At 50.1% G+C, this 12,176-nt stretch overlaps 1 protein-coding gene across 4 annotated transcripts in view; it reads right to left on the reverse strand.

Moving 5' to 3' along the window:
• The window catches only part of ascc3 (activating signal cointegrator 1 complex subunit 3), an 813,859-nt gene that overhangs the window by 658,812 nt on the left and 142,871 nt on the right, over positions 1-12,176 (reverse strand). The gene's annotated exons all lie outside the window — the stretch shown is intronic.

Consider the following 12,176-nt stretch of genomic DNA (forward strand, 5'->3'; position numbering starts at 1 on the left):
TGAAAATACAAAATTTTGACTCAGGAGAGATGTTAGGTCATGCAGCAAATGATTGACATAGGGATAATGGAGTATTTCAAGTGGAAAATTAGATAAATACTTAAAACAAAGGAATGGTGAGATAATAGGATTAATTTCAGATTGCTCCAGCAAATGGCTGATGCAAATACGATGGGCAAAACATTTTTCCTCTGCACTGTAAAGCTTTGTGCTTCTGTTACATTTCATTACAAGTCATTGCTGGCAAATATGTTTCCAGTGGAGCTTGTTCCATTTTATTTTCATGTCCATGATATCCAGCTGCTGCTCCCACAACCCTATAGACGGTGATCCCTATAGACGGTTCTCTTTCCTCAGATGTTACCCCGTCTTCTTTACGTCTGTCATTATCCCTCCCCTCAAAATAAGACCCCTGATCCCAACTTCATTGCGAATTACTGCTTCATCGCCAACCTTTCCGCTCCAAAATCCTTGATGTGTTGTCACCTCCCGAATCCATTCCCATCTTTCCCAGATTCCCATGCTTGAAGCCCTCAAATCAGATTTCCATGCCTGCCACAGTAGCGAAAGAGCTCTTTTCAAAGTCACAAGTGGCATTCTATGTGGCCGTGACAAAGTTAAACTTTCCCTCCTCTTCCTTTTGAACTGTCCGCAACCTTTGACACAGTTGGCCACACTCTCCTCCTCCAATGCCTCACCACTGTCGTCCTGTTGGACTTCTTTCACTCAGATCCACTCTGATCCATCAAACTGGAACCAGGGTATCACTTGCAATGGATTCTCCACTCACTCCCAGGTCATTACTGAAGGTGTCCCCTCAGTGACATCTGGAAGGAACATTAGTTTTTATATACACGCTGACAACACTCAGCTCTACCTCAACACCATCACTCTCAGCTCTTCCACGGTTATTAAATTATCAGACTTCTTATTCGACATCCAGTATTGGAGGAACAGAAATTCCCTCCAATTAAATATTGGGAAGATTAGCCCCATTGTTTTCAGCTACCACCCCAATCCCAAACTACTCGATGCCTCTCTCTGGCAACAGTTTGAGACTAAATCAGGCGGTTCACAGTCTTGTATCATATTTGAGCAAAGATGAGCTTCCGAACACATCACTAAGACCAACTATTTCCACCTGTGTAACATCACCAGTCTCCACTCCTGTCTCAGCTCTTACACTTCAATTGCCTCATTCATCCCATTCATACCTCTAGACTATTTCAATGCACTGACTGCTCTCCCATATTCCATCCTCTGCAAAGTTGAGGTAATCAAAAATTCCAAATCCAAAATCTTCCAAGATATCTGCACTCATTTAATTCTGGCCTCTTGAGCACCCCAACAATCACTCCGCCTTTGATAACTGTGCCTACAGTTGCCTCGGCCAGAAGCTCTGTAATCCCCTCCCAAAACCTCTTTATCTACCTTTGAGACACTTCGCAAATCCTACCTCTTCAACCAAGCTTTTGGTTATGTGACCTAATATTTCCTTGTATGGCCTGGAGTCGTACGTTGTTTTAGAATAGTTTTAGATTGTGAGGCGACAGGTGAGGGAATTCCCGTTGCTCCCGGCACAGGAGATTCAAGGCAGGGTGATCTCGGGTGTATGGGTCAGGGAGGGCAAGGTGTCGGCGATATACCAGGAGATGAAAGAAGAGGGGGAGGCTTTGGTAGAGGAGCTGAAAGGTAAATGGGAAGAGGAGCTGGGGGAGGAGATTGAGGAGGGGCTGTGGGCTGATGCCCTAAATAGGGTAAATTCCTCTTCCTCGTGTGCCCGGCTTAGCCTGATACAATTTAAGGTGGTTCGTAGAGCGCATGTGACGGGGGCGAGGCTGAGTAGGTTCTTTGGGGTGGAGGACAGATGTGGGAGGTGCTCAGGAAGTCCGGCGAACCATGTCCATATGTTTTGGTCATGCCCGGCACTGGAGGGGGGTTGCGGGAACAGTATCTAAGGTGGTGAAATTCCGGGTCAAGCCAAGCTGGAGGCTACCACTATTAGGAGTAGTGGACGAGCCGGGAGTGCAGGAGGCGAAAGAGGCCGGCATTCTGGCCTTTGCGTCCCTAGTAGCGCGGCGAAGGATCTTGCTAATGTGGAAGGAGGCGAAGCCCCCCAGCATGGAGGCCTGGATAAATGATATGGCAGGGTTTATCAAGTTGGAGAGGATAAAGTTTGCCTTGAGAGGGTCTGCGCAGGGGTGCTACAGGCGGTGGCAACCGTTCCTAGACTATCACGCGGAGCGTTAGATGAAGGTCGGTCAGCAGCAGCAACCCAGGGGAGGGGGGGTTTATTTGGGGGTGGTAGTTGAGCAAGAAAATACATGAATGATCTAGAAAACTGACATGTACGGGAGGAATCCAATGTACAAAGCTCTGTATCATATCGATTTACCATGTTCATGTCTTGCTATGTGAGCTCTCTTTCTTTTTGTTACGGGGGGGGGGTTGTTTGTAAGGGTGAAAAATTGTTAACATTCTTAATAAATGAAATTTTTTTTTAAAAGATTACTTTTCGAAGTCCGTGCTTGTTAGGTGAATTGGACATTCTGAATTCTCCCTCAGTGTACCCAAACAGGCGCCATAGTGTGGCGACTAGGGAATTTTCACAGGACCTTCATTGCAGTGTTAATGTAAGCCTGCTTGTGACACAATGCTCCTGCAAAATGCCCCATTATGTTTAATTAATTTAAAGGTGTTTGATATTTACAACTTGCTATAATAGTGTATCTGCAAGCATACTGAAGTACGGCGCCAGCATGTCTGCTTAATAACTATGTAAAAGAATAGTTAGACGCATTTAGGGGGCAATTTCTTCAAATCTGGGATAAGAGTATATCTGTCAAGGCCACCATTTATAGTGTATCCCCTGCTGCCATTGAGAACGCCAAGGTGGGCTTTCTTCTCGAGTGGTTGCATCAACGTTTTTTAAAAAATATATATTTATTAAAGTTTTTACCACAATTTTTCTCCCTTACAAACAATAACCGCCCCCCCCCCCCCCGTAACAAAAAAAAAGAAACGGGAAATCGCACGGAGCAAGATATATACATGGCAAAATAGCATATTTACACAGCTTTGTACACTGGCTCGCTCCCGTACGTGCCAGTTTCCCCGACTCTTCATGTTATCTCTTGCTCATCCACCCCCCCAGGCAGCTCCCCCCTCCACCCCCCCCCCCTCCCCCTCCCCCCCTCCCCCCAGGTTGCTGCTGTTGCTGACCGACCTTCCTCTAACACTCCGCGAGATAGTCTAGGAACAGTTGCCACCGCCTGTAGAACCCCTGCGCAGACCCTCTCAAGGCGAACTTAATCCCCTCCAACTTTATGAGCCCAGCCATATCGTTTATCCAGGCCTCCACGCTGGGGGGGCTTCGCCTCCTTCCACATTAGCAAGATCCTTCGCCGGGCTACCAGGGACGCAAAGGCCAGAATATCGGCCTCTTTCGCCTCCTGCACTCCCGGTTCGTCCACTACTCCGAATATTGCTAGCCCCCAGCTTGGCTTGACCCGGACTTTCACCACCTGAGATATTGCTCCCGCCACTCCTCTCCAGAACCCCTCCAGTGTCGGGCATGACCAAAACATATGGACATGGTTCGCCGGGCTCCCTGAGCACCTTCCACATCTGTCCTCTACCCCAAAGAACCTGCTCCACCTCGCCCCCGTCAAGTGAGCTCTGTGAACCACTTTAAATTGTATCAGGCTGAGCCTGGCACACGAGGAGGAGGAATTAACCCTACCCAGGGCATCAGCCCTCAGACCTTCCTCGATCTCCTCCCCCAGCTCCTCCTCCCATTTACCCTTCCCCCCCTCTTCTTTCATCTCCTGGTGTATTGCCGACACCTTGCCCTCCCCGATCAATGCACCCGAGCTCACCCTGTCTTGAATTTCTTGTGCCGTGAGCAACGGGAATTCCCTCACCTGTCTCCTCACAAAAGCCCTCACCTGCATATATCTAAAGGCATTTCCCAGGGGTAACTCGAACTTCTCCTCCAGTGCCCCTAAGCTCACAAACGTCCTGTCAATGAATAGGTCCCCCATTCTTCTAATCCCCGCCCGATACCAGCTCTGGAACCCCCCGTCCATCTTCCCCGGAACAAACCGGTGGTTTCCTCTGATCGGGGACCATACCGATGCTCCCATTGCGCCCCGGTGCCATCTCCACTGGCCTCAGATCTTTAACGTTGCCGCCACCACCGGGCTCGTGGTATACTTTGTCGGCGAGAGCGGCAGCGGTGCCGTCACCAACGCCCCCAGGCTCGTTCCTTTACAGGCCGCCATCTCCATCCTCTTCCATGCCGCCCCCTCTCCCTCCATAACCCACTTGCGGATCATCGCCACATTTGCTGCCCAGTAGTAGCTCCCTAGATTTGGCAGCGCCAACCCTCCTCGGTCTCTACTGCGTTCCAGGAACCCGCTCGTTACCCTCGGGGTCTTATTCGCCCACACAAACCCCATAATACTCCTACCTACTCTCTTAAAAAAGGCCTTGGTGATCACGATGGGGAGGCACTGAAACACAAACAGAAACCTCGGAAGGACCACCATTTTGACCGACTGCACTCTACCCGCCAGCGAGAGCGGTAACATGTCCCATCTTTTGAAGTCCCCCGCCATTTGCTCCACCAATCTAGTCAGGTTCAGTTTATGTAGGGCCCCCCAACACCTGGCTATCTGGATCCCCAGATACCGAGAGCTCCCCTCCGCCCTCCTCAGCGGTAGGTCCCCTATCCCTCTTTCCTGGTCCCCTGCATGTAATGCGAAGAGCTCACTCTTCCCTACATTGAGCTTATAGCCCGAAAACTCCCCAAACTCCCTTTAGAGTCTGCATGACCTCCACCATCCCCTCCATTGGGTCCGCCACGTACAGCAACAGGTCATCCGCATATAGCGACACCCGATGCTCTTCTCCCCCTCGGACCACCCCCCTCCATTTATTAGACTCCCTCAATGACATGGCCAATGGTTTGATCGCCAATGCGAACAACAGGGGGGACAGGGGGCACCCCTGTCTCGTCCCTCGGTACAGTCGAAAGTACTCCGGCCTCCGCCGGTTCGTCACTACACTCGCCACCGGGGCTCTGTAAAGGAGCTTAACCCAACTAATAAACCCTCCCCCGAACCCAAACCTACGCAGCGCCTCCCAGAGGTACTCCCACTCTACTCGGTCAAAGGCCTTCTCCGCGTCCATAGCTGCCACTATCTCCGCCTCTCCCTCCTCCGATGACATCATCATCACGTTTAAAAGCCGCCGCACGTGTGTGTTTAATTGCCTGCCCTTTACAAATCCCGTCTGGTCTTCATGGATCACCCCCGGGACACAGTCCTCGATCCTCGTGGCCAGCACTTTAGCCAGCAACTTTGCATTCACATTGAGCGAGATCGGCCTGTACGATCCACATTGCAGTGGGTCCTTGTCCCGCTTTAAGATCAAAGAAATTGTCACTTCCGACATTGTCGGGGGCAGGGTCCCCTCCTCTCTTGCCTCGTTAAAGGTCCTCACTAGTAGCGGGGCCAACAGGTCTATATACTTCCTGTAGAACTCCATCGGGAACCCGTCCGGCCCCGGGGCCTTCCCCGCCTGCATACTCCCCAAACCCTTGCTCAGCTCCTCCAACCCAATTGGTGGCCCCAAGCCAGCCACCTCCTGCTCTTCCACCCTCGGGAATCTCAGTTGGTCTAGGAATCGTCTCATCCCCTCTTCCCCCGCTGGGGGCTGGGATCTGTACAGCTCTTCATAGAAGGCCTTGAATACCTTGTTTATTTTCGTCGCACTCCGAACCATGGCTCCCCTTCCATCCTTGACTCCCCCTATTTCCCTCGCTGCCATCCTCTTATGGAGCTGGTGTGCCAGCATCTGACTAGCCTTTTCCCCATACTCATAGATCGCCCCCTGCGCTTTCCTCCACTGTGCCTCCGCCTTCCGTGGTCAACAGGTCAAACTCCGTCTGGAGCCGTCGTCTTTCCCCAAGTAATCTTTCCTCCGGGGCCTCTGCGTATCTCCTGTCCACTCTCAAAATCTCCCCCACTAACCTCTCCCTTTCCATGCCCTCTGTCTTCTCCCTGTGAGCCCTAATGGAGATTAGCTCTCCCCTGATCACCGCCTTCAACGCCTCCCATACCACCCCTAACCGCACCTCCCCGTTGTCATTGGCCTCCAAGTACCTTTCGATACACCCCCTCACCTTCCCACACACCACCTCGTCCGCCAGCAGTCCCACATCCAGCCGCCACAGCGGGCGTTGGTCCCTCTCCTCTCCCAGCGCCAGTTCCACCCAGTGCGGGGCATGGTCCGAAACGGCTATGGCCGAATACTCCGTCCCCGCCACCCTCGGGATGACCGCCCTGCCCAGAACAAAAAAATCTATCCGGGAGTAGGCTTTGTGTACGTGGGAGAAGAAAGAAAATTCCCTGGCCTGCGGCCTTGCAAACCGCCATGGGTCCACTCCCTCCATCTGATCCATAAACCCCGAGCACCTTGGCCGCCGCCGGCCTCTTTCCAGTCCTTGATTTGGAGCGGTCCAGTGCTGGATCCAACACTGTATTGAAGTCCCCTCCCATTATCAGGCCTCCTATCTCCAGGTCCGGAATGCGCCCCAACATGCGCTTCATGAATCCTGCATCATCCCAGTTCGGGGCGTATACGTTTACCAACACCACCCACGTCCCTTGCAGCCTACCGCTCACCATTACATATCGCCCTTCATTGTCCGCTACAACAGTCTTGGCCTCAAATGACACCCGCTTTCCCACCAATATTGCCACCCCTCTATTCTTTGCGTCCAGTCCAGAGTGGAATACCTGTCCTACCCATCCCTTTCTTAACCTGACCTGGTCCGCCACCTTCAGGTGTGTCTCTTGGAGCATGACCACATCTGCCTTCAGTCCCTTTAAGTGCGCGAACACTCGAGCCCTCTTCACCGGCCCATTCAGGCCCCTCACGTTATCAGCCGGATTGGAGGGGCTCTCACACCCCCCCCCCCCACCCCCAGCAGACTAGGCATCTCCTTTTCTGGGCCAGTCCCGTGTCCACGCCTCCCTCACCCTCCAGTCCCCCAGACGGGGGACCCCCGTCCCGACCACCTCTTCTATGTCCCATTCCCTTTCGGCCAGTGCAGCAGCAACCCTTTCCCCCCCCCCACCTTCCCTCTCCCCCGCTGGACCCCTGTCTAGCTTGTTTGCTCCCCCCATGTCACTCCCGTAAGTCAGCTGACACCTGCTGACCCTGGCTACCCCCGCTATCCCATTGGCCTCCCCGTGTGGGAGTTCCCCCTCCCACCTTTCTTCCCGCACGCGGGGAACCCCCCCCCGTGCTTTCCAAAGCCCGCTCCGCCCCCTCTGGCGCAGCTCCTGTCGCGGCCTTGTCTCTCTCCCCCAGCCCATGTAACATTTTCTGCGCGTGATTGTGATTGACCCCCTCTCTACAACAACCATCACACATCAAACCTCAAATAGCCCCCCCACCCTCACAAACCCTCAGTTAGAGTCCAACTTTTCGGTTTGTATAAATGTCCACTCCTCTTCAGGCGTTTCAAAATAGTAGTGTTGGCCCTTGTATGTGACCCACAGTCGCGCTGGCTGCAGCATTCCGAATTTCACTTATTTCCGGTGCAACACCGGTTGAAACCCGCTCTCCGCTTTGCAACCTCCGTGCTCCAGTCCGGGTATATTCGGATCTCTGCATTGTCCCACTTACTGCTCCGCTCCTTCTGGGCCCATGTCAGGACCCACTCTCTGTCCGTGAACCGGTGGAACCTCACCACCATCGCCCTTGGCGGCTCATTTGCCCGGGGCCTCCTCGCCAGCACCCGGTGTGCCCCGTCCAACTCCAGCGGCCTCGAAGGGGCCTCCTTGCCCATCATCGCCCCGAGCATCGTGCTCGCGTATGCCCCGGCATCGGCCCCTCCGCTCCTTCAGGGAGACCCAGGATCCGCAGATTCTTTCTCCTCGACCTGTTCTCCAGGTCTTCCCGCCCACCTCCTGTGTAGCGTCTCGTTCTGCTCCACTCTCACCACCAGGCCCGAAATCACGTCCTCGTTCTGACCAACTCTTTTTTTGTACCTCCTGGATCTGAACCTCGTGGGCCTTCTGGGTGATCCCTAGTCCTTCGATTGCCGAAAGCATAGGCGCCAGCATTTCCTTGCGCATCTCCTCGCGCTGCTCCTCGAAGCTGTGCTTGATAAACTCCTGCAGCTCCACTTTGTCTCTGGCCGCGGCCATTTTGTCTTTTTTCCCCGGTTTTTCCCGTTGCTCCAATGCCACTTTTGTGGCCGTTACACTTCGAGTCTGTTTCATAAAAGTTGGAGGGGGACCTCCCTCTTACCTTCCCCACGGGTTGGTATCAAAAAAAGTTCCGTTGGGGCTCTTCTAACGAGCCCGAAAGTCCGTGGTAGCGGGAGCTGCCGAATCATGCGGCTCAGCTCCGCATAGCCGCAACCGGAAGTCTGAGTGGTTGCATCAACATGGTGAAGGTTCTCCCACATCATTTTTTGATTGCATTTACGCGGCTATTTCAATTCAGATTCTTGTCATACTTCAAGATGAAAACGGCCTTATTGACTTAACAGATTTATTTCGAACAAAATAGTTCTGTGATTATTTAACTGAAACCAAAGAATTTACTGTAATACGGATGCTTCTTTATTGTTTTGATGCACCAAAGCTTTAAAAGCCATGGGAACTGGATGAGCCAATGTCTTATATACTGATGAGTTGAAATCCAGCGCAAGTTAATTAGATGAAATTCTCTGCGAACGGTCTGCTGGCTGTAAGGGTCCGAGGTAAAATGAGTCTGACAAGTCTCTGGCGTTCAAGATGTTGAGGTGAAAGGAATGGCAAAGAAAGCAAATTAGTGCAGTAGAAGTGATTTTCTAAGAATGGAGGCGAGACAGTGGAGGGAGATTTAATCTGTCTGGTTGTTCTATATCTGGAATAGGTCTACTTGATATTGCTACTGGAATTCTACTCCATATCATTCACAATCTTGAGGAGTACAAGGATAAACATGTAGGCAAGAATCTGTGAAGAAAAGACCAGTTCAATTTAAGATTTGCAATGTTTACACTCATGAAAGCAACCAGAACCACAGAAAGAAAAAATGTTCATTACTTTAATCACTTTTATTCAATTAAGTGCATCAGGCATGACCTACTCTTTGCAAATCGACAGTGGCTCTCACTGATCAATGGGTCATTTTTAAGATGTCCAATTACCCCATCCTTAATTATCGGCACTCGTAATGACCCAAGAACAAATAATTGGCTAACTGATCCTTCATTCCCTGGCTTTACTCTTTCACCTTTCTTAAATAGCAGAGAAACATACCAATAGGGATGGTTCCTAAATCAAGTGAACATTAGAACTTTATAGTCAAAGCATCTGCTTTTTCTCATCTACTTCTTTTAAAATCCTTGGGTGGAAACCTGGGGATTTATCGCATTTGAGTGCCATTATTTTCCTCATAACTATTATTTTGCCCATGCTGATTTTGGCGAGTCCCTGTTATTGATTCAAAATAAATTTATTTGGGATTTCTGCCATGCTGACCTTTTACTCTGGTGCAGATGCTGCAACAAAGTAATTAATTAACATTTTTACTTTTAATATCCCCATTATAAGTGGTCAAAGGGTCCACATTGCTACTCTCTTTCCAATAATTAATAATATTATTTTTATTATTAATTGCAAAAATTGGGGGGCAGCACGGTGGCGCAGTGGGTTAGCCCTGCAGCCTCACGGCGACGAGGTCTCAGGTTCGATCCCGGCTCTGGGTCACTGTCCGTGTGGAGTTTGCACATTCTCCCAGTGTTTGAGTGGGTTTCGCCCCCACAACTCAAAGATGTGCAGGGTAGGTGGATTGGCCACGCTAAATTGCCCCTTAATTGGAAAAAATGAATTGGGCACTCTAAAGTTATTTTTTAAAATTGTAAAAATTGTGTTTTTTTTTTAAAAACCTGCTCGTTCACGGAATGTGGACATCGCTGGCTAGGCCAAAATTTATTACCCAATCCTAACTGCCCTCGTGACGGTGCTGGTGAGCCACCTTCTTGGACACTTGCAGTCCATGTGGTGTAGGTACACCCATAGTGCTGTTAAGAAGGTAGTTACAGGATTTTTACCAGCAACAGTGAAGGAACGGTGATATATTTCCAAGTCAGGATAGCGTATGGCTTGGGGGAGAACTTGCAGGTGGTGTTCATATGTATCTGCTGCCTTTACCTACAAGGTGGATCGATTGCAGAAGCTTGGGTGAGCTCCTGCAGTGCATATTGTACATGTACTGCTGCCACTGTGCACCACTGGTGGAGGGAATTAATATTTATGGTGGTGAATAGAGTGTAAATCAAGCAGGCTCGGACTTTTAGCATATGCACCGGCTGGGAACTGGCTACACATATGCAGGAATACCTCTCTCACATTTTTCAGGCCCAAGACCAGCCCTGCACGCCTACGCAGAAGAGAGGAAGAACAGCATAAAAAGAGAGGTCTGTTTGCCATTGTGGAGTAAGTATCACAGGGAGGTGGACAAGGGAGGAGGACAAGAGGTCCTGAAAGGAAATGTCCCAGGGAGAATGATAAAGAAAAGGGTCAGGAACAGGCCCTTTCAAGTTAAGTTGTAAGAACGGAGCAGAGAAACAGGCTCCAAATTAAAGAAAGAGTTGTGGGGACCAGACTTTAAGTGAAGCGGGTTCAAGAGAAACCTGAAAGATCCATGAAGGCAGTCAAAGATTGGTGACTCCGTGCTGTGGGGCGCTGGAGCAAAGGTACCCCTTTGGAGCCATGGTGTTTCGCATGGCATGGCCGAAGATCTGAAATTGAACTTGCAAGGTGACACTTAAACGTACTCAGAAAAGTAGGAGAAAGGCATCTTAAAAGGCGAGATTGAAACCCTGTGAGGTGGACCATTGTTGAAGCCGTTCGAGTGGGAGTGACCTTTGGGAGATAATTCCAAGGTGAGATCTTCAAATATGGAGATTCAAAATCCTGGTGAGAAAGACAATGTTTCAGTGAGATTGGTTGGCTCACAATGTGACAAACATTTAGTGGTTGTTGAAAAATCCATGGAATCACGTTTATTTGTCATGTTATTGTGCAGTGTGATGTGTTCAACTACATTTCGCCTGTTAATTCACATGTACCTCATAATTACCCTGAATGTTAAGTATAAGATAGATGTTGTAAATTGTTTTATCTTTCTGTACTTGTATTGAGAAGTTTGTTCTAAACTCATGGAACCTTGTGACTTTATCGGGGGCTGGTTTAGCACAGTGAGCTAAACAGCTGACTTGTAATGCAGAATAAGGCCAGCAGCGCGGGTTCAATTCCCATACCAGCCTCCCCAAACAGGTGGCGGAATGTGGGGACTAGGGGCTTTTCACAGTAACTTCATTGAAGCCTACTTGTGACAATAAGCGATTATTTCTTTCTTATTTCTTATTCACTGTAAATGTCTTGAAGCTCAAACGTTTTGTGTACTTTAAACAAAATGTGATTGGCTCCTTACCAGGTCTCCCTCCACAACCTGAGGTCAAGGATCATATCGCTTGGATGGTGTTGAGCTTCTTGAGAGTTGTTGGAACTGCACTCATCCAGACAAGTGAAGAGCATTCCAAAGAATTCCTGATTTGTGCTTTTTAGATGGTGGACTAGCTTTGGGAGGAGTCAGGAGATGGGTTATCCCGAATGTTCCTTGCCACTTTATCAGCTCAACCTGAATATCATAGATTTTCATAGAATTTACAGTGCAGGAGGCCATTCGGCCCATCGAGTCTGCACCGGCTCTTGGAAAGAGCACCCTACCCAAGATCAACACCTCCACCCTATCCCCATAACCCAGTAACCCCACCCTAAGGGCAATTTTGGACACTAAGGGCAATTTATCATGGCCAATCCACCTAACCTGCACATCTTTGGATTGCGGGAGGAAACCGGAGCACCCGGAGGAAACCCACGCACACACGGGGAGGATGTGCAGACTCCGCACAGACAGTGACCCAAGCGGGAATCGAACCTAGGACCCTGGAGCTGTGAAGCAATTGTGCTATCCACAATGCTACCGTGCTGCCCCTACTATTCAGGTCTTGCTGTCTTTGGGCTGGACTGCTTCAGTACCTGAGCTGTGAATGGTACTGAACATTCCCGCTTCTTTCTTTATGTTTGAGGTAACATCATTGA

Source organism: Scyliorhinus torazame, chromosome 4, assembly GCF_047496885.1.
Source record: "Scyliorhinus torazame isolate Kashiwa2021f chromosome 4, sScyTor2.1, whole genome shotgun sequence".
NCBI lineage: Eukaryota > Metazoa > Chordata > Chondrichthyes > Carcharhiniformes > Scyliorhinidae > Scyliorhinus > Scyliorhinus torazame.